We start from the raw sequence: 19,460 nt of genomic DNA, 5'->3' as shown, positions 1-19,460 counted from the left end.
CCTATTCAAGAGGAACTTGGCAATGGCCCGGTACCACTAAGCGATGAGTCCTTCAGATGCATGCCAAAAGCAAAATGCCAGAAGTGTGGCATAGGTGTTCCACTGCAACTTCTGTCAGAACACCTAAAATCCTGTCCTCCTTTGGAAACTCCCAGTGAAAGTACTATGGTGAATTTAGATGGTGATGAACCTACAGAGAAGGAATGTAGGTTTTTTGACAATTTCATACTAACATATTACCCAAAAGCATAAAGTGTTAAGAGCTAGCTAGAAGGAAAAATGAAGTGTTATAAAATAAACTTTGTCCTTTCAAATTTATTTCACAACAGCACCATTGCCGCAGTGTCCTGTCTGCACAGATATGTTTCCCTCTGACATCATTGAGCTGCATGCCTCTTCATGTGGAGAAAGGTATTTAGCAACAAATTGCAATTTTTATTGTCATTGGATTTAAGCCTTGACTGGAATTTCACAACATATTTTGATAGTAGCTCACGAAATGAAAAGGGGCATGAAGATACAGTAATTGAGGAAGGGCTAGCAGATATGCCAGGACCATCTGGAACTACTTGTGAAGTCAGGGATGGTAGGTCAATCATTTAGTCACAGGTTATGTAAGGAAGATGTTGATTAGTAACAATCAACAGCTAATGTGAACAAATCCCAGAAATAAAACCATTACTTTGTATCCATTCGATGGATTTCTTATTTGTGATAGCCTCATATTCAAACTACTTTAGACAATCCTTCAAAGGATAAAACATAATCTTTTTGTAATAGTATCTAGATAGAAGTTTATATACAGACTATCCAGAGTTGATTACCCCCCTAGCCTCCCCACCCCCCCCCCCCCTTTACCACAATCCAATTCTAACCACTTCTATTTTCTTCTAGGCTGGTTAACTGTTTTGGACTCTTCAAAGGCCATATACGAATGTGCAAAGAACGCTTTGGACATGCATGAAATGGAGAGCCCATTACGTCTCACAATGGACATCAGACAAAGTGTAGCTGATCAGGACATGGCCCTCATCTCATTCTACAAGCGAGCCAATGTTGAATGGGCACGTCCTTTGGAGTGCAGGCTTGAGGGTAAATTTGCTGAAAATGATAAATATATCTTGAAATAAATACTTGTATTCCTTACTTTATTTTGGTGATCTAACAGGGGATACAGCTATCGGACAAGGAGTAATACGTTTTTTCTTATCAACATGCATGGAGAAGCTGATGTCTGGTTTTTGCATCAATTTTGGTTAGTTTGTTTTTGGTTGACGATACCTGTGTTTGATCATTATATTGTATAACTTTTCATAACTTAATTAACTGTCTGGTTTTTTTTTGGGGGGGGGGGTGAAAACCTCTGTATTGTGTGGAAGTAATCTTTTTTTTTTTTCTTTTCATTTATCTTATAGCAAACTCTAATGTTACTCCACTTTTTGAGGGAGAGCCAGGCCATTACATACCATCAGCATCTCACTTTCTTGTGGAAAGTGATATGTTCCTTATGGCAGGGAGAATGGTAGGGCACTCCTTTCTTCATGGAGGCCCATGCCTATCTGGACTTAGCCCAGCCGTTGTGCACGTCCTACTTGGTGGTACTCCTGAACCTACCACAGTTACACCCGAGGACTGTCCAGACCTAGACCTGAGAGGGACAATTCAGCTTGTAGGTTTTTACGTTTAAATGAGGGAACGTTTATACATTGCCCCTTGTGAGTGATGAACATAAGTCTAACCTAGACTAATCCTTTAAAATTGTTCTAGATCAAAAACTCTGCCATTGAGACATGGTCTGAGACTCTAAACTTGTCTTTTGTTACATTTTTTTATGTATGAGGAATTAGGAATTTATAGTTCTCTTTTTCTGTCTGAATTACTGTCTTATGGGTTACAGCTTCAAGGGCAATCAAAGCTGTCGGATGAAGAGAGAAAACATGTTCAGGATCTGGCATATGCATGGGACCTCCCTCCCTTGACAGAGAACAACAGGAGATGGCTGTTTGAGAAATTATTACTCCATTCTGTGAGTGAATTGAAAAGTAAGTAAAATATTTCTATGTTACTGTTACTGTTAACTTTTTTTCATAGGTCATTGGGAGAGTGACGAGGTCAATAAAACAGCTGAGAAGGGGACTTAAAGAAACCCCTATGTGGACCCTGCTGACCCGGCGACCTGACACGGTGCCCTTACTCTTTCCACAAGAGTTGGCTGCTGTGAACCCTGAGGTAAATTTTGTGCTCCTAAAATACTGTATTCATTAATAACATTTTACTGTGTGTTGTAGAAAATGTAGTCCAAAGCAAACTATGAAGACCTGAGTCATTCTACAAAATGTAAAAAACATTGAAATTTTAATTTGGCACTTACCAAGAATTATGTATCAAATAATAAAAATACCATAAACTGTATTCATTTTTACAAATAAAATGCACAAATACTAAAAATGAGCATATTCTTGTGGACGCAACTTGTGGACCATACATCTTTACTGCAGTTTGTCTTTATAGTCTTGTAAAAATAAAACTGCTGCAAAAACTGCTTCAAAAGCCTGATTTACATATAGAAAATGATTCTGTAGATCTGAAGTGAGATGTAAATATAATAAACAGACATAATGACTAAAATACATTAGTAATTCTTTGGTAATACACATCTTCTAATTATAGATTTAGCCATTTTCATTTTGTTTGAGACAGTTTCTTCTTTTAAAATAGTCAACTATGTAGAGGTTTGGGGATCCAAGTGAACACAAAAAGCACAAAACATGGATTATTATAGAAACTGTTACTACTTTATTTCAGTTACTAAGTTATGGTGAGCAAGACATTATTTGGTTTCACAAAGTGCAGCAGTATTTTTGTAGGGTATATTTTATGGATGTTCTGTTACAGGTCCTTCTACATCGAATTGTGTGGCCTGAAGATGAAGATGATGACTAAATGCAGAATCATAGGCTACATGAGGCATTTTATTCTAAATGGTAGGTTTGCCATTTTGCAGGAGGGGAATACCACTATGAGCTGATCAGAGCCAATATTATTGCAATGTTAAAAATATTTTATTTGGATATCTTTGAGGTTGTTAAACCTCATTTATTTCAACGCTCAATGCTTAACTAAACACTTTCTTTTTCTTCACAGCAACACCAAGTGAGCTGACAAATCTCCTCCTAAAATTCTGGACTGGATGGGAGATTGTGCCAAAAAGTCTCACAGTGGAGCTAGTAGATGGCAGACATCCAACTGCTGCCACCTGCTATGAGACCTTGCGCATTCCATACCACTACAAGGACTATTTAACTTTTAAGGAAGACCTCATTGCCTGCTCTGAAACCTGCCACTCAGGGTTTGGACTCATTTGAGTCATTCCCATAATGCAAGGTAGTGGTGTAGAAGTCTCTGTTCAAGATTTTGGAAAATAAATGTTCACATCTACTGGGCCTCTCTGCTATTTACTCTGTGCAGGCAACATCGGTTCTTGGTTCAGTTCTCGGTTGAAAATCCTTTTAAGTAGTTCTGAAAACTGTTAAAGATAATGTCTTGCATGTAAGATGTCAGTGACAAGGTAAACTTTCATCTTGATCAAAATAAAGGACAAGATTGACTTACTGTGCTGTTTTAATTTTGAAACATTCCTACCATCAGCCTTCAGTCAAATATTGTTTTACAACATTCAAACGAACAAGCAGTTTCTATTTAGAATTTTTCTGAGTGAATCAACATTTGTAATTTCCCTCTAATTCTTCAGTATTTACATTACGAAGCTTTGCTTAAAAATTGTTACTTATAGCGAAGTTTAGTTTGAAACAGTTGGTGAACCCTGTGGAACCTCATTTCTACACAATTTGGTCATGAAATAGGATCTGATCCTCAAAGTCACAACAATAATCAGAACTGCTTAAAGTGAAACCACGCAATTATGTTATTGAAAACACCATGGAAATTCTTTCAGTTGGTTTAGTTTAAGCACACTGATTGTCCAGATGTCCGTGATGAAGATCAGATTACATTTCAAGACCAAATTGTGCAGAAATCCATGCAATTCAACAAGATTCACAAACTTTTTCTTGCAACTGTATGTAGCTTTTCTATTTGTTGGGTGGATTCAGATCTGAGTTATCTGTTCACCTTGAAATGAGACACACTGACACAGATTTACTTGCAAGGGTAGCCACTTTCTGCAGAGTGAACTACAAGGGTTGGCTTCCTTTACACCTTTATTTATACCAGAGTTTTGCTACAGATCAGGTTACACATAGGGGTGTTAATTATTAGAGAGAAACTGATTGGAGAAACATGGGGCAGGAAACACTAGTTGAAGAGTTCAGTTTGGGATCAATTTGTTCTAATAGATTGCAATAACATGAGAAGATTAAAAATAAAAGTATTTACATTGTATTTACATTTCTGTTGCTCCCCAACACTATTCTAAATGAACTGCTGACAAAACTGAACAGCCATGATGTAGACGTCAGCACCAAAGGACTGGGATGCCGCTCTTGGATTAACAACGCCCTGTAAAGTTGTCATTTGTTCTTCTGTGAATGGGGAGTCAGTGTTCGGAACAACAATGCTTGAATGGTTATGGCAAGCTAGGCCACTGTCCTCCCAGTCAATGTCTGGAATCTGGAAGCCCTGCAACGAACAAACAAAATTAGGAAAGAATAATTGTATATAGGAATCAATGAGTACTAAAAATGTGCACCTTTACCTGTGTGTTTTCTGGAACAGGAACAGGGTGATATCTGTGACCCAACTCCCACAGCTGGTTGGGACTCATGTTGTTTTCTGTTCGCAATGGATGGTTGTCCCATCCACTGCAAAATGTATTCAAATCATCCTCCAGTCGAGGAAGAAAGACATAATGGCAGCAAAAGAGGTGTGCAGCATTTGAAATGTCCAGAAGGCCCTCTTCCTCAAGGTTGTGAAGAACATCGTAGTAGATGCATGTAACGGCCACCCAGAGGTCTCTCCACAGTCGCTCTATTCTGAAATAATATATAAAAAATATTAAATTAGGTATGGCCTTTCTTTGTATGAGAAATTCCCTGCTCGTTTCTAACCCCTACATGAGATGACCACCAGACCATTAACACAGAATGAACACTCAGGGAAGGAACAGACTGGAAAAGGTGCGTGAATAACTAAAAAAAAATAATAAATAGGGCAGAGTCCTGAAGGCTCTGTGGGGTTTGTAGGACCTGTCCAATATTTTCTTCCTTGAGGGGTAAATAATGGAAATTGGAAAAAAAAACAAACACCTGACACATATGAGACAGTATATCCTGTTGGATAGGGCACTGTTCTCTAAAGACATTTTACTATAAAACTATACCCTTTAAATGTTTATGTATTTTTAAATAATGGAAATAAAGCTGCAACACCTTCCATCTTATGTCAGAAACATTTGAGGTTGACAGTATTTTATGAGAACAAACCTTTGATTGTGTACACTCTTTCCTGAAATAAAACTGCCTCTTCCTGTGCCACGAACAGTAAACATCAGCCGTGCAACCTCCACATTTTCCCCTCCGTGGTCGCCACGAACCCTGAAAACAAAGAAAAGTACCCCAAAACATTCAATGCTTTAAACAAACTTAGATTTGATAATAAAGAACAACATATCCCTTAATCAAAGTTTTTTTTAAAAAAAAAATGTAAAAATCCTTCTAATCTTTGATTGCTACTGCTCTGGAATGCATCAAAAAATTGTCTCATGAATGCACTTTCCAGCATGTGTCAGTATGAAGTTTAATTTAATACAGCTGTTAAAACATTTTTCAGGATAGTAATTATTTAGATTTATTGAATTTGTATGGAAATTACGCAAGTGCCATTTTGTATCATTATGATCTGTGTAAAAAGACAATTTTAAAGAATATTTTAGCAAAAACATGTACATCAAATTAATCAAATAAGTAGTCTATGGCATTTAAAATTGGTTACCTAAAATTCTGAAATGATAATACTAATTCTTATTGATGATATTGTATTTGAAATCCTGGTGTGACACTGAACCCGACATCATAAAATGATTACCCTTGTAATGTCAGGGAGTTACAAATAAGGAAGGAAAATATTACTCTCTCACCCCTTGTATCCAATTACATAACAGCACTGCTTGGTAAAAGTGTTCAATTAATTTTTTTTTTTTTAATTCTTAAATATCCCCAAGTCACTATAAGAACACAAGAACATAAGAAATTTACAAACGAGAGGAGGCCATTCGGCCCATCAAGCTCGTTTGGGGAGAACTTAACTAATAGCTCAGAGTTGTTAAAATCTTATCTAGCTCTGATTTAAAGGAACCCAGGGTTTTAGCTTCCACTACACTAGCAGGAAGACTATTCCATACTCTAACTACACGCTGTGTAAAGAAGTGCTTCCTCAAATTTGTTTTAAAATGTTCTCCCGCTAATTTCCACTTATGGCCACGAGTTCTAGTATTTAGACTAATATTGAAATAGTCATTTGGCTGAACAGCATCCAGACCCGTTAGAATCTTATAGACCTGAATCATATCCCCCCTTAGTCTCCTTTGCTCAAGGCTAAACAGATTCAGTTCCGCTAACCTCTCCTCATAAGACATTCCTCTAAGACCAGGAATCATTCTCGTAGCTCTTCGTTGCACCTTTTCCAAGGCAACAATGTCCTTCTTGAGGTATGGTGACCAAACCTGCACACAGTATTCTAGGTGGGGTCTTACCAAGGAATTATATAAGTGTAACATCACCTCCCTTGACTTAAACTCCACACATCTAGAGATATAACCCAACATTCTGTTTGCCTTTTTTATTGCTTCCCCACACTGGCGAGAGGGGGACATGGAAGCATCAACATACATACCGAGATCTTTCTCGTAATCAGCTACCTTTATTTCAGTGGAACCCATAAAATATCTGTACTTTATATTTCTGCTCCCTGCATGGATTACCTTGCATTTATCTGTGTTAAATTTCATCTGCCATGTATCAGCCCATTCGCTAATTAAATCCAGATCCCGTTGAAGCCTCTCTGCTGCTAGATTAGTATCTGCTAGCCCGCCCACCTTGGTGTCGTCTGCAAATTTAACCAGTTTACTGTATGTATTTGTGTCAATATCATTAATGTAAATTAGGAACAATAGAGGTCCTAAAATTGAACCCTGCGGTACCCCACTATGAACGGAGGCCCACTGTGACATTGTGCCTCTAATAACTACTCGCTGCTTCCTGTCAGTTAGCCAGTTTTTGATCCAAGTTGCCACAGTTCCTAAAATCCCTGCAGCTTTAAGCTTTAGCAAGAGACGTTTGTGGGGGACAACATCAAAGGCCTTCTGGAAATCTAAGTAAATCACATCATAGGCCTTTTTGTGATCAATTTCACTTGTAGCTTCCTCAAAGAACTCAAGTAGATTCGTTAAGCAGGATCTACCTCTCCTAAATCCATGTTGGCTATCCTTTATGATGTTATTTGCATCTAGGTAATCTACCATTTTCACTTGAATTATAGCTTCCATTATTTTTCCAGTAATGCTAGTTAAACTGATTGGCCTATAGTTTGCTGGATTACTTCTATCCCCTTTTTTGAATATGGGTGTTATATTAGCATGCTTCCAATCTGATGGTACCACACCCGCAGATAACGATTTCTGGAATATTAAAGTTAAAGGTTGGCTAATAATATCCCTCATCTCTTTTAAGACTATTGGTAAGATGCCATCAGGCCCCTGCGATTTATTTATTTTGAGTTTAGCTAGGGTTAGTATCACATCAACCTCAGTTATACATATATTGGTCATAGACGATGCTGTATTCGTATTAATTGGTGGTAAGTTACTTGTGTTCTCTATTGTGAACACCCTTGAAAAATAATCATTAAACATTTGAGGTATATATATATATATATATTTTTTTTTTTTTTGGAGGGAAGTTAGAGTCATCTTAAACAACTTTTAATGAAATATCCACAGGTAGTCTTACAAAGGTATGTAAGAAAAGACCTAACCCAGAATTAAATGCATCACTTATTACCTGAGAGGAAAACCAAACTACCTCGACTGATTTTTGGAAGAATGCCAGTGTTGTTGTTGCCAGATTGTTGGAAGCAGCACCGAGATACATAATCTTTAGAGGAAAAAGAACAATGAGCAACTTCCATGTAAATATTGCATTTGATTTACTTACTAAACTAACCTTACGAGAAAAGCCATCAATACCTCCAAAGATCACAATATTATAGCTGAATCAGGAAAACAAAATATTTTTTATCTTTTTTTGAATTATCACTTTGAAGTGTTTAAATGTAAGCAATGCAAGATGTAATTTATGTCTGTCCAGATGCAAATATAGTAATGAGTAAGATAACAAAATACAGTTATGAACATTTGCAGCTGAAAAAATTCAGGAATATCGTTCACTTCAAAAGATCAAATAATTTACCGTATCAGTTTATGGTTTGTGTCAATATGCATTAGAGACTGTGGTCCTGGGACGGAATAAGCACGTCGAGCAATGCATCCCAAGGAAACCATCCTTGACACAACACCAGCTGTGTCAACACGGTGCATAGAACTTCGAACCCTTTGGTAGTGGATTCTGTGTCCTCTGGCCTGAAGAAGTGCTTTCACCATCCGGTATCCAGCGTGAGGCTGCCTGGATTTTATGTCTGTAATGCATTGGTCCAACTCTTCATCTGACAGGCTGCTATAGAGTGCTTTGACTGAAAGATTGAACTCATTCATGCGTCGGAATACTGTGCTTCTGGACATTCCCAAAATTTTAGCAATGGCTGGGATGGACAAGTTCAGTTCCAGAAGGCTGTTAAGATGATGGGGGGAAAGAGCCATTCTTAGTCGCCCAGTAGGTCCCCACTCAAACTGAATGACAGCACTATGTAGATTCATTTGATCCTTTTCTCTGTATAGCAGAGTATGTAAACTACATAATGCATCTAAGAGGACAGGGCAAACCTCAACTTGACCGGACAAAGCTTGTAGAAAAACTAGTTCCTGGGTGCAAATGAAATCTAAAAAGTCCAGATCCAGGGGAAGGTGTTCAAGACAATGTTCTAAACGTGAACGCAGTCTCTGAAGAATATGATGTACTGTAGGAGAAGATCCTAAGAAAGAGGAAAAAGTAGAATTATTTTTGTGATTTTTAAAAATCACCAACAAAAAGTGAGTTAAAAACACAATGTTAGTTACGTTAACTGAATATTCTTAGGCTATAAGATTCTAATGTTTTATCATATTTCCTTATGGTTCTTTCAAAAAAGTTTATTTTGTAATTCATGCCATTTGTTGCAGTATTTTGATTTTCTGGTTAGGATTTTATTTATTCTTTTCTTACATCTTTTGTTTTAATAGCACAGTTTATTTAAAAATTGAGCTTGCAAGAGAAAAAGCTTCTTTTTTTCCTATTTTATCTTTTTTATTTAAATGTTTTTGAGAACAAAGCCAAACCAAACCTTACTGAAGAAAGCTGGAACTGATTTTTGAGTTTAGTGTTCCCAAGGAATACTCTGAATGGATGAAAAAAAAAAGAAAAAAAAAGAAAAGAAAACCGATTGCCTGGCGGTGTGTTTCATTTATGAAAAGGTCAGAAAATTAAATTTGATATTGTCAAATTTAATCCCTTTTGTTTATGAAACACTTTTGTTTCATCTGTTTAAGTTCAGATAGTATTTGTAAAGATATTGACCATATCCTTTTCTGAAAGTGTGGATATAATGGATGGGGTAAGGTACTGGCATGCTACAACTTTATAGTTGTTAAATTCTGGGTACAAGTATACATGCCCATATTGTACATGTTTTTTAATATTATTATTATTTTCATCATCCTACCCAATTACATGTTCCTGTTAATTAGGTTGTGCTGTTTTAATGACTTTACAATATAATTTACATTGTGTTCCTTAAATTTTCCCTAATTGTATGTTATATTAATCCTATATTTGCGTTTTAATATTTCTAATGTTTGCCTTGCTTTCTTCACTGCCTGGTCTGCCTCTGTCTCGCCTGTATGGATGCATTTACACCTAAATTTCCCCAACAAAGGATGTTTTAATTCACCGCTATTCCAGTGAAACACGAGTCTCCCATCTTCCTGCTACCGGTCTCGAGTTTTTGTTCACCAAAGCACACACCAACTTCACACTGACGGACAGATCACTGCCCTATTCCCGCCTTGTCTGACCGTGTTTTGTGGCTTTGGTTCACTTCACCTCACTCTTCCCCATTCTTATCATTAAATCAGGCCGTTCTGCAACAATGGCAGCCATTCACTCTATGGCTTTAATCGTGGTGTATTTTACCCCTTCACCAAATGCCGTTCTCGTTTCCAATAGGGGTGCACCGATTGCAGTTTTCTGGCCGATCAACGATCACCGATCCTTAGGCAACCTTACCTGCCGATCTCGATTTTTTTTTTGCCGATCTTGTTTCTTTCATAACTAAAAGACAATTACTTCAATGTTTCCATTTTTATTGAGTAAATTGATATGAATACTCACAAAACATGAGGTAGTGTCCTCAAATATAAACGAACATATAAATGAGCATTGCTGTTTGAACTACAAAATCATATTTTTTCTTCCAGACTTTAATTTCTCTAATTTTGTAAAAAAAAATATATATATATAGCTGTTATGACACACTTGTCCAAAAAATAGGGAGGGAGGCAGCCTGCACTGCACCTCTCTCGGGAATGGGAGAAAAGGCTGATTTAACCCTCTGGGGCCTAGGGGTAGGAAACACACTTTCACTGACTGGGGCATGATCACACATTTCTTCAAATATCATAAACTTAATTCATGGCAAATAAATTATTTCTTATATATTTGTTTTGCCATTACACTCATCTTTATTTCAATATATATTGTAAATATGTCAGATTTTTGTTAAGTTTGAAATTTGAAATCAAAGTATAGACATTGCAAAATGCAGTTTGGAACACTTGCAGAAACATTATAAAAGTACATAGTAAGCAATGCTGGCAGTTTGTTTTGATCCCAGATATCTGATCACCAAAGTCTTGGCTACATGAAGATGACTAAATGGTGTAGATGCAACATTAAATAAATGTAAGAAAAACCTAACTCATGTAACTATTTCTGGCTCCTTTCATTGAATATGTAGCAACTTTCATGTGTATGAATGAGCCATTGACACCTAGCCACATCCACCCCCCTTTTGTGGTGCTGATGGGGATGTATCTGGATCACGTTTCACCGTTGTGTTGTTCATCAAATTACCATGCGAATGCGATTTGAATACGTGCTAATGCGGCTATTTAGAATGTGAATAGCGATCTTCGGGTGAGAGCGGTACTACACGCCCCCGATGCAGGTAAAACAAAGTAAGATGACATGGTTTACTTTTTTGCCGATTTAACCTAATTAAAAAAACTTTAATACTTCCGACAATGGACGTTTTGAAAAGAAGACAGATTACGGATTTAGCCAGCGTTTTTTTCATGATTATACATTAAGATTTCAGCGAGATATTTATAAACTGAAATAGACGCGAAAAGTACGCGATGTCGTCGACGACGACATACTCGACCCCAAAGAGTTAAAAGCATATAACTAAGATCGGTGGATCTCATGGGAATATGGTCGATTTCTGATCCCCTCAAATTAACGTGATCGAGGCCGATCGATCGGTGCACCCCTAGTTTCCAACATTATATTTGCAGTGTTCGTCTATCTATCAATATCTGCGGAGTATGGTTTTGTACCAAGTAATCTATTTTCTAAAGCACAGCATGTAAAGGTTAGCTCGGTTAGCAGGATGCCAGCATGTAGCGCTTAGTGAGACACGCCTCAGACGAGTTGAGCAAAGACCCCGTCTGTGTACTTTATACGTGACCAAGGGATTTAAATAAAATTAACGTTTCAAAAGACAAACTTGAAGATAAAACACAATATACTTACCGGAGAACCGCCAGGGTTTGCCGCTGCCATCTTGCCGCTCCTAAATTCAAAACTGCCTCTGCAGACAGGCAGGGGAGGCGCGGAAATTGTCTTTGAGTTAGTCAAACATTTTCCTCAGTTCGAGTAGATGATAAAATAAAGGAAAATTGAATGGGATTTTAAGTAGGACTAGGCGTTCTGTAATGATCTTTATTTAGGAGAAAAACTTAATCACTCACCTCTAAACAGCTCTCTTTTCAGGAGACACACTGCTGGCTAACGGTGTCATGTGATCAAACAGCGTAATTTAATTGGCTGAGAGCCGCTCGACTCGATCTAGTGCTGATTGCTCTGGCTTGGGTCATTTAAGTTCATCACTTTTGCAGTTGAAATTTTGCAGGTGAAATTTTTGCAGGTGAATATTTGATGGTGAATTTTTTGCAGGTGAATTTTTTGCAGGTGAATTTTTGCAGGTGATTTTTTTCAGGTGAATTTTTTGCAGGTGAATTTTTGCAGGTGAATATTTTTGCAGGGAAATTTGGAGGATAAAAATTCAGTGTTATAAATTCAAGGTCTAAAAATAGTTGGATTCTGATGATACTGTTTTTCTTCCATTATATGGGCCTATAACTAGAGCAATCATTAGGGTCCTTGTCTTTTTTGAGCAAAAGTGAAATAACTGCAATATTCACATCTCTAGAAAAAGATCCATTTTTGACAGCAGCTTGAATCATATCAAAAAGTAGAGGACCCAGACTGTCCCAGAAGGCCATATAAAATTCTGGGGGAATTCCATCCAGCCCAGGAGATTTACCGCTGCGCATATCAGAAACAGCCTCCTTAAGCTCATCTAAAGTGATGGGGTTATCTAATTGTGAGGATTCTTCCTCGGACAGCTTGGGAAGTTGTATTTCGTTCAGAAAATTATCACGTCTCCTGATTGTGAAGCATCTCTGAGCTGTATAAATCCGCATTAAAGCTGCGAAAAGTGGTATTAACCTGTGAGGGTTCACTGAGAATATTACCGTCTTTGGATTTAATTGAGCTGATATCAGAAAAATGTTCACTGGCCCGCAATCTAAGGGCAAGTAAACGACTGGGTCTAGCCCCACTAAAATAATATAGCTGTCTTGTCCTATGAATCAAAAATTCAGCATGCGTTTCATAATAGCATTTATCTCTTTTTTTACCAAATCCAATTGAAGCTTTACATCCTCATCATAGCTTTGTTGTAAAAGACCAACTAATGCTAAGAGTTTAAGTTCTAAATTATTTAGTCTGGAAGAGCGAGCTTTCCTTATGTTGGAGGCGTAACCCACAGTAAAATTCCTGATAAACCCTTTTATAGCTTCCCACAGTATTCTGGGGTCATCGACTGAGCCTTTATTTATATCGACAAAGCCTGTTAGTTGACTAGAAAAATTAGTTTTAAATGTTTCATCTCTGAGAAGCGTAGCGTTAAAGCGCCATCTAGGGGCCCTAGCTGGATTAGCATTTATCAACACAGAAGCAATCACTGCCTTATTGTCAGAAAATGCCACTGGCAATAAGCTAGCCTTAACAATATTATGGAACAAGTTTCTTGAGGAAAAAATAAAATCAATACGAGAGAAAGATTTATGTCTAGATGATAAATGGGTAAAGTCTTGGACATCAGGATTTAACATACGCGACAGGTCCACAACTCCGTCATCACTGATCCAAGAGCGTAAAGCTTCAGAAGCATATTTTTGCTCAGGATTTTCAGAATTACCCGACCTGTCAACTAAATAATTAACAACAGCATTAAAATCAGCGCCAATAATGAATTTAAAGCCAGAAAGCTCCAGAAGTACCTTAGTGACCTGGTCATAAAACTTCTCAAACGAATTAGGGGCATAAATTGAAATCATGGCAACATCTCTGTTTTCTATATTAACCTTCGCAACTGCTATTCTACCCTTGTCATCCGCCCAAGTATCCAACAACTTAAAGCGCAAATTGCGCTGGCATAAAATCACCACCCCTTTGGATTTATTTGCAGCTGAGGAGCAAGCCAAAACACAGAAAAACTGGTTAGTCATGCGATTAGTGTCCCTTTTGAGCAAATGCGTCTCTTGCAAAAAAGCTATACTTATTTTTTGCTTCCGTAAAAAGTCCAAAGTAGCAACACGCTTCACTGGATTATTCAGACCCCTTACATTGAGGCTAAGAACGTCCAGTTTGACACCATCAGCCATTTTTGAAGCAACAAAAAGGTAAACAATACAGTAAACTGAAAAGAGCACATTGTGTAAAGGAGAGAGAGAAAGGAGTTTAAAATTCTGGCTAGGCTTGGATGAACTGGTACAAAAACCATACAAAAACAGAACAAGGAGAAGATAGAGACATGGGTATGTCCTAACTCCTGAGACTACACAAGAACAACTAGAGTAGGAAAATAACTCGAAGATACAAAAGACTACCCTAGCTTCAATCAACAACCAAAACTTCACGGTAGATAAGGGTTTATACAAAAGAGAGCTCTCCCATATCTTTTTACTGCCTGCCCAATCAATAGTTAAACAAAAACAGATCTTATTGAAAATAGACTGACTTTTTTGTAAACACAGTGAACCCACCTCTAGAGGCTAAAGGTAAAGGGGATCGCAGATTACCGTTCCACATATAGTTTGGCATCCTTCGGATCTTTGAAGGATTTCTGGACACCATCCACTTTGAAGGTCAACACGGCTGGGAAGTTAATTTGGAAACGGATGCCTTTCTTAATAAGTTCAGCGCAGATCGGGTTGAAAGCTCTTCTCGTGGCGTGAACTGTGGGTGAGATGTCGGGAGCAATACGGAGCATTTGGTCTTCGTACGGAAGTTGACCCTTGCGTCTCGCTGCTGATAGAATTGTAGCGACATCTCTGAATCGGTGAATCTTAATAATGACAGGGCGAGGGCGAGCATCCGTCGTCATAGCAAACACTCGGTGAGCACGGTCAATTACGATTGTCTGGACAGGTAATTCAAGCAGTTTCGGGATGAAAGATTCGAAAAATTGTATGTGATCAGTACCTTCAACCGACTCCTTGAGGTTCAGAATTCTGATGTAGTCCCGCCTGGAACGACCCTCCAGATCTGTAACCTTGTCCGAAAGTGCCGAGTTCAGTTTCTCGAGTGCAGCCAGTTTCTTTTTTAGCGGAGCAACGTCGTCAGATGCGAGTTTCTGATTCTGCCTGGCGAGATGCGAGGGAGTCGGTGTCTGCAGCTACCTCGTCAATGCGTTTGATGATGTTATCAATTTTTGCGTCCAAACCAGACTCAAGTCTAACGAAAGAGTCATTCAACATCTTTTGCGTACGCCGACCTTCATCAGCAACAACGACAGAAATGTGTTCCAGCAACGCTTCCTGAGATAAGTCAGGTAGCGAACTTTTCCTGCTAACCGCTATACCGCTGCTAGCGCTAGCCTCATTAGAATCAGCACACTCTTCAAATAAGTCCCGAGAATGTTTTGCGGATTTGGGCATGATAAACTAACAATGAATTGATCAAATGCCGAATCAAAGGAAGATGGGCAGGCTTAAATAATGAACAACAGTAACATGGACTGGGAGAGGTGAAAAGTGTGACTGATCACTCCGCTGCCATTACCGGAAGTCCTCTTTGTTGTGGCATTAGAAAGGAATGGACAGGACACAATGTGCTCGTTCGTGCAACTTTACTGAACTGGTCCAAACTCCCCCTCCCAGGCGCATGCGCACATTACACATCCAAACATGCTACTACTATACCTCCCCCTTTTACCTAAACAACTCCCCATAACAGATATCATGAACTTTAGCATGAACATTGCAATGCACTGTAAGTCTCTCATTCAATCCATTCCCTCCTCTTCCGTGCACCCTACCCCCAAACGCAAAAAAAAATCAGTCTCCAACCATGGGAAAAGAAGAGAGACAAAAAAATAACAGACATAATCCCCCTAATATTATCTTTCAACCGAAGAACGGGGAATAACATCTAAATGGACAACAACAAATCCTATCACAGCTCTACAGGTTCAGCCTTAGCGGTGGCCTAATAATCCGTCCCGATCTGCTTCTAACACCGTCCTGAGCCTCTCTGAACTGTGAAGGAACCGCTCTTAAGTGGGAACGATGTCTTCTCAGACTACTGTTCTGCCCTTCTACGATGTAGGAACGGGGGGTATCCACAGGATTTGTTACCCTTCCAGGATTTGGTACATTTTTGATCCAGACTGATTGTCCTGTCTGTAAAATGGGTTTTTCCTGTACTTTGTGCCGTTTATTGTACCATTGAGCTTGCTTCTCCTTCAGGGCTTTGTCCTTTTTCTTGAAGGTACTGAGGTTGGGCCAAGCTGGTTTCAGGGTGGATGGAGTCACTGGGAGAGTAGTTCTGATGTTCCGCCCCATCAGGAGTTGAGCAGGTGAAGCTCCTGAAGCTAATGGTGTAGCTCTGTAAGCCATGAGTGCTTTGTGAGGATCCTCACCTTTCCTCAACAGAGTTTTTACTGTTCTGACAGCTCTTTCAGCTTCTCCGTTACTTTGAGGATAGTGTGGACTGCTGGTCACGTGAAGGAAGTCATAATTCTTTGCAAAGTCAGCGAAGTCGGATGCTGCAAACTGTGTTTTTGACACAAGTTTCGCATTGACTCACTTTGTCTTTGATTTGCTTAGTTATACCCGGCCACCATACCGACATTTGTGCTCTTGCAAAGCATTTAGTGATGCCTTTATGTACCTGATGTATCTTCTCTAGGACTTCTCCTTGTATGCTGCCCAGTATCACAAGTCTCTTTCCTTTCATCAGCAAGCCGTCCACAATGAGCAGGTCATATCTGTGTTGCCAAAACGATGCTACAGTAGGTGTGGTGGAATACTCTTTTTTCCTTCCCACCCTGTGCGCACAAGAGAACTTAGCTGCCTGCACACTTCGTCCTCGTCCTGAGCCCTCTTTATCTGAGAAAGCTTGGTAGGTGTTGCTGGCAACTGTTGAATGACATGGTCAATGTACACTTTTACCTCTTCCTCTCTTTTTAGGTCTGCTTCTGATGGGTGTTCTTTGAGTGGAGCTCTCGACAGTGTGTCTGCAGTGATCAAGTTTTTGCCGGCGACATGCACAATGTTGTAGGAGAACCGTAAAAGTCATAGACGAAATCGCAGTATGCGTGGAGGCAGGTCATCCAGTGGTCTCGAGCCCAGGAGACTAATTAGCGGCTTGTGATCAGTCCTGACCGCAAAATCCAGTCCAAGGAGGTAGGTTTGGAATCTTTCACAGGCCCAAGTGATTGCTAGTGCCTCCTTCTCAATTTGTGCATACCTTTTCTCTGTTGGTGTCATGCTCCTTGAGATGAACGCAACAGCTCTCCATTCGCCTGTAGGCTGTAGCTGAGACAGTACACCTCCTAGTCCAAAGGAAGAAGCATCAGCAGAAACTCTAGTCTGTCGGTCTGGGCAGTATTGTGCTAGTACTGCTGAAGAACTGAGTTCTTGTTTCAGGTTTTCGAAAGCTTGTTGTTGCGGGCTACCCCACACCCAATCATTTTCAGACTTGAGCAGGTCCCTGATCGGTCCAGACAGTTCTGCGATGTTGGGTGAAAATTTTCCAATGTAATTCACCATCCCAAGAAATCTCTTAACATCAGCCATATTTTTAGGCTCTGGCATATCTTTTATAGCTTTAATCTTGTCTGGGTCAGCTTGTATGCCCTCAGCACTGACAATATGTCCTAAGAACCTAACCTGAGGCACTGCGAATTGACATTTTTCATTCAGTGTCAAACCTTTTTGTTCTAGACGGTTAAGTACTTTGAGAAGTCTTTCATTGTGTTCTTTGCAAGTAGTGCCGAACACTAGAATGTCGTCTGCATGGCACAGTGTACCTTCTAGGCCCTCAAGCATCTGTGTCAATCGCTTCTGAAAATGTTCTGGTGCTGACGAGATGCGAAATGGAAGGCGTTGAAAACAGTATCGTCCATACAGCGTAATGAAAGTAGTGAGTGGAACCGAATCTTTATGCAAAGGAATCTGCCAGAATCCAGCAGTAGCGTCTAGCTTAGAGAAAACTGTTGCGCCTGACAGTTTAGCCAGTGTTTCATCCACTGCTGGAAGGATGTGTCTCTCTCTGCAGATATTGTTATTCAAATGAGTTAAATCAACACAGATTCGGATCTTGCCATTTGGTTTTGGTACGATAACCATACCTGAGCACCACTCTGTCGCTTCTTCTATGGGAGCTATGACACCAAGGTCTTCCATTCTTTTCAGCTCCTCTTTAACTTTGTTAATCATGGGCAAGGGCACTCGACGAGGGACAGACAGAGCAAATGCAGTAGTTGACTCTTTCAGTTTGATTTTGTAAGCTCCTTCTAATTTCCCGAGACCTGTGAAGACTTTTGGAAAGAGCTCTTTGTAATTTGGCTCTGTTGTCTGAAGTACATCTACTGTGTGCAGCAAATTCAGCCCTTTTATGGCTGGTAGTCCAAGGAGAGGAGTTACGAGCCTTGGTATCACGAAAACTGGGTGTTTAATCATTTTTCCCTGATGATGAAGCACTGCTTCAAACTGCCCTCTCACCTGTATTGGTATGTTGCTTGGTCCACACAGCTTTTTCATTGGTGGGCTGAGAACCCCATGGCTCCTCTTTGAGTACAAGCTCTCTGGGATGGCTGTTACCGCAGCTCCAGTGTCCAGCTTGAAGAGAATTTGTTCACCATTAAATGTGATGGGCTTTTGCCAGACATCCGTTCAATTCTCTGACGTTACTACTCCCAAGAACACAGTCTCTATGCTCTTGGTCGCATCATGCTGATATATTTCCTCCAGTCTTTTCTTTGTTTTACAGACTGCTGCGAAGTAACCTTTTTTCTTGCACTTCCTGCACTCGGCCTCCCTTGCTGGACAGTTGTTCAGTGAGTGTGTTTGTGGCTTTCCACATCTGCCGCATCCCTTGCTTGCATCATGGTATCTTGTATAGTCTGGTCGCCTTTGTGGTCCTTTTTGTGCATGTTTTGGTTTGCCTTTATATTTCAACATGTCCATATTTACCTCATTTGAGTCCCCACTTGCTTGTCTTAAGACTTTCTGTTGCTTTTTTATTTCTTCACTTTGTCTTTTTTCGTGATGGCTTTACTAAGTGTGAGTTCAGGATCCAACTGTAATCTCTCTGACCTGATCTCTAATTCTGACTACCAGTCTATCTCTTATCATTTCCTTTTCTGCTAGTTTATGAACTGCAGTAATGAACATTTCAGCAGACTCTCCCGGTTCTTGACTCCTCTTATTAAATGTAGCCCTCTCATATATAACATGTCATACGAGGAAAGGTTATTTGAGCTAAATCTGTTCAACCTCAAGCAAAGGAGACTGAGGGGGGACTTGATCCAGGTCTATAAGATTCTAACAGGTTTGGATGCTGTTCAACTGAATCGTTACTTCAGCATTAGTTCAAATACAAGAACTCGTGGCCATAGGTGGAAATTAGCGGGAGAACATTTCAAACTGGATTTAAGGAAGCACTTCTTTACACAGCGTGTAGTCAGAGTATGGAATAGTCTTCCTGATAACGTAGTGCAAG

General features: G+C 39.4%; 3 long non-coding RNA genes across 4 annotated transcripts; 2 read left to right on the top strand and 1 right to left on the bottom strand.

Moving 5' to 3' along the window:
- The first annotated feature begins 990 nt into the window (after positions 1–990).
- Positions 991–1,825, top strand: LOC111844377 (uncharacterized). Its single transcript, XR_002838371.2, has 3 exons — positions 991–1,092; positions 1,169–1,255; positions 1,416–1,825. It is a non-coding gene; the product is annotated as an uncharacterized lncRNA (long non-coding RNA).
- Positions 1,826–1,846: 21 nt separating this feature from the next.
- Positions 1,847–3,532, top strand: LOC140581344 (uncharacterized). Its single transcript, XR_011984425.1, has 3 exons — positions 1,847–2,229; positions 2,896–2,984; positions 3,145–3,532. It is a non-coding gene; the product is annotated as an uncharacterized lncRNA (long non-coding RNA).
- Positions 3,533–4,235: 703 nt separating this feature from the next.
- On the bottom strand, positions 4,236–7,335 carry LOC140581336 (uncharacterized). Of its 2 annotated transcripts, XR_011984405.1 has the most exons (4): positions 6,576–7,335; positions 5,442–5,552; positions 4,715–4,991; positions 4,236–4,638 (listed from the first exon to the last, which is right to left on the bottom strand). It is a non-coding gene; the product is annotated as an uncharacterized lncRNA (long non-coding RNA). The 2 variants fall into 2 exon arrangements; XR_011984404.1 differs by lacking the exon at positions 6,576–7,335 and having other exon boundaries at positions 5,442–5,740.
- Between the last annotated feature and the right edge of the window lie 12,125 nt (positions 7,336–19,460).

This window comes from Paramormyrops kingsleyae, chromosome 20 (assembly GCF_048594095.1).
Source record: "Paramormyrops kingsleyae isolate MSU_618 chromosome 20, PKINGS_0.4, whole genome shotgun sequence".
Lineage (NCBI taxonomy): Eukaryota > Metazoa > Chordata > Actinopteri > Osteoglossiformes > Mormyridae > Paramormyrops > Paramormyrops kingsleyae.
The sequence above is the reverse complement of the archived record's forward strand: the minus strand, read 5'-3'. Positions and strand labels throughout refer to the sequence as shown.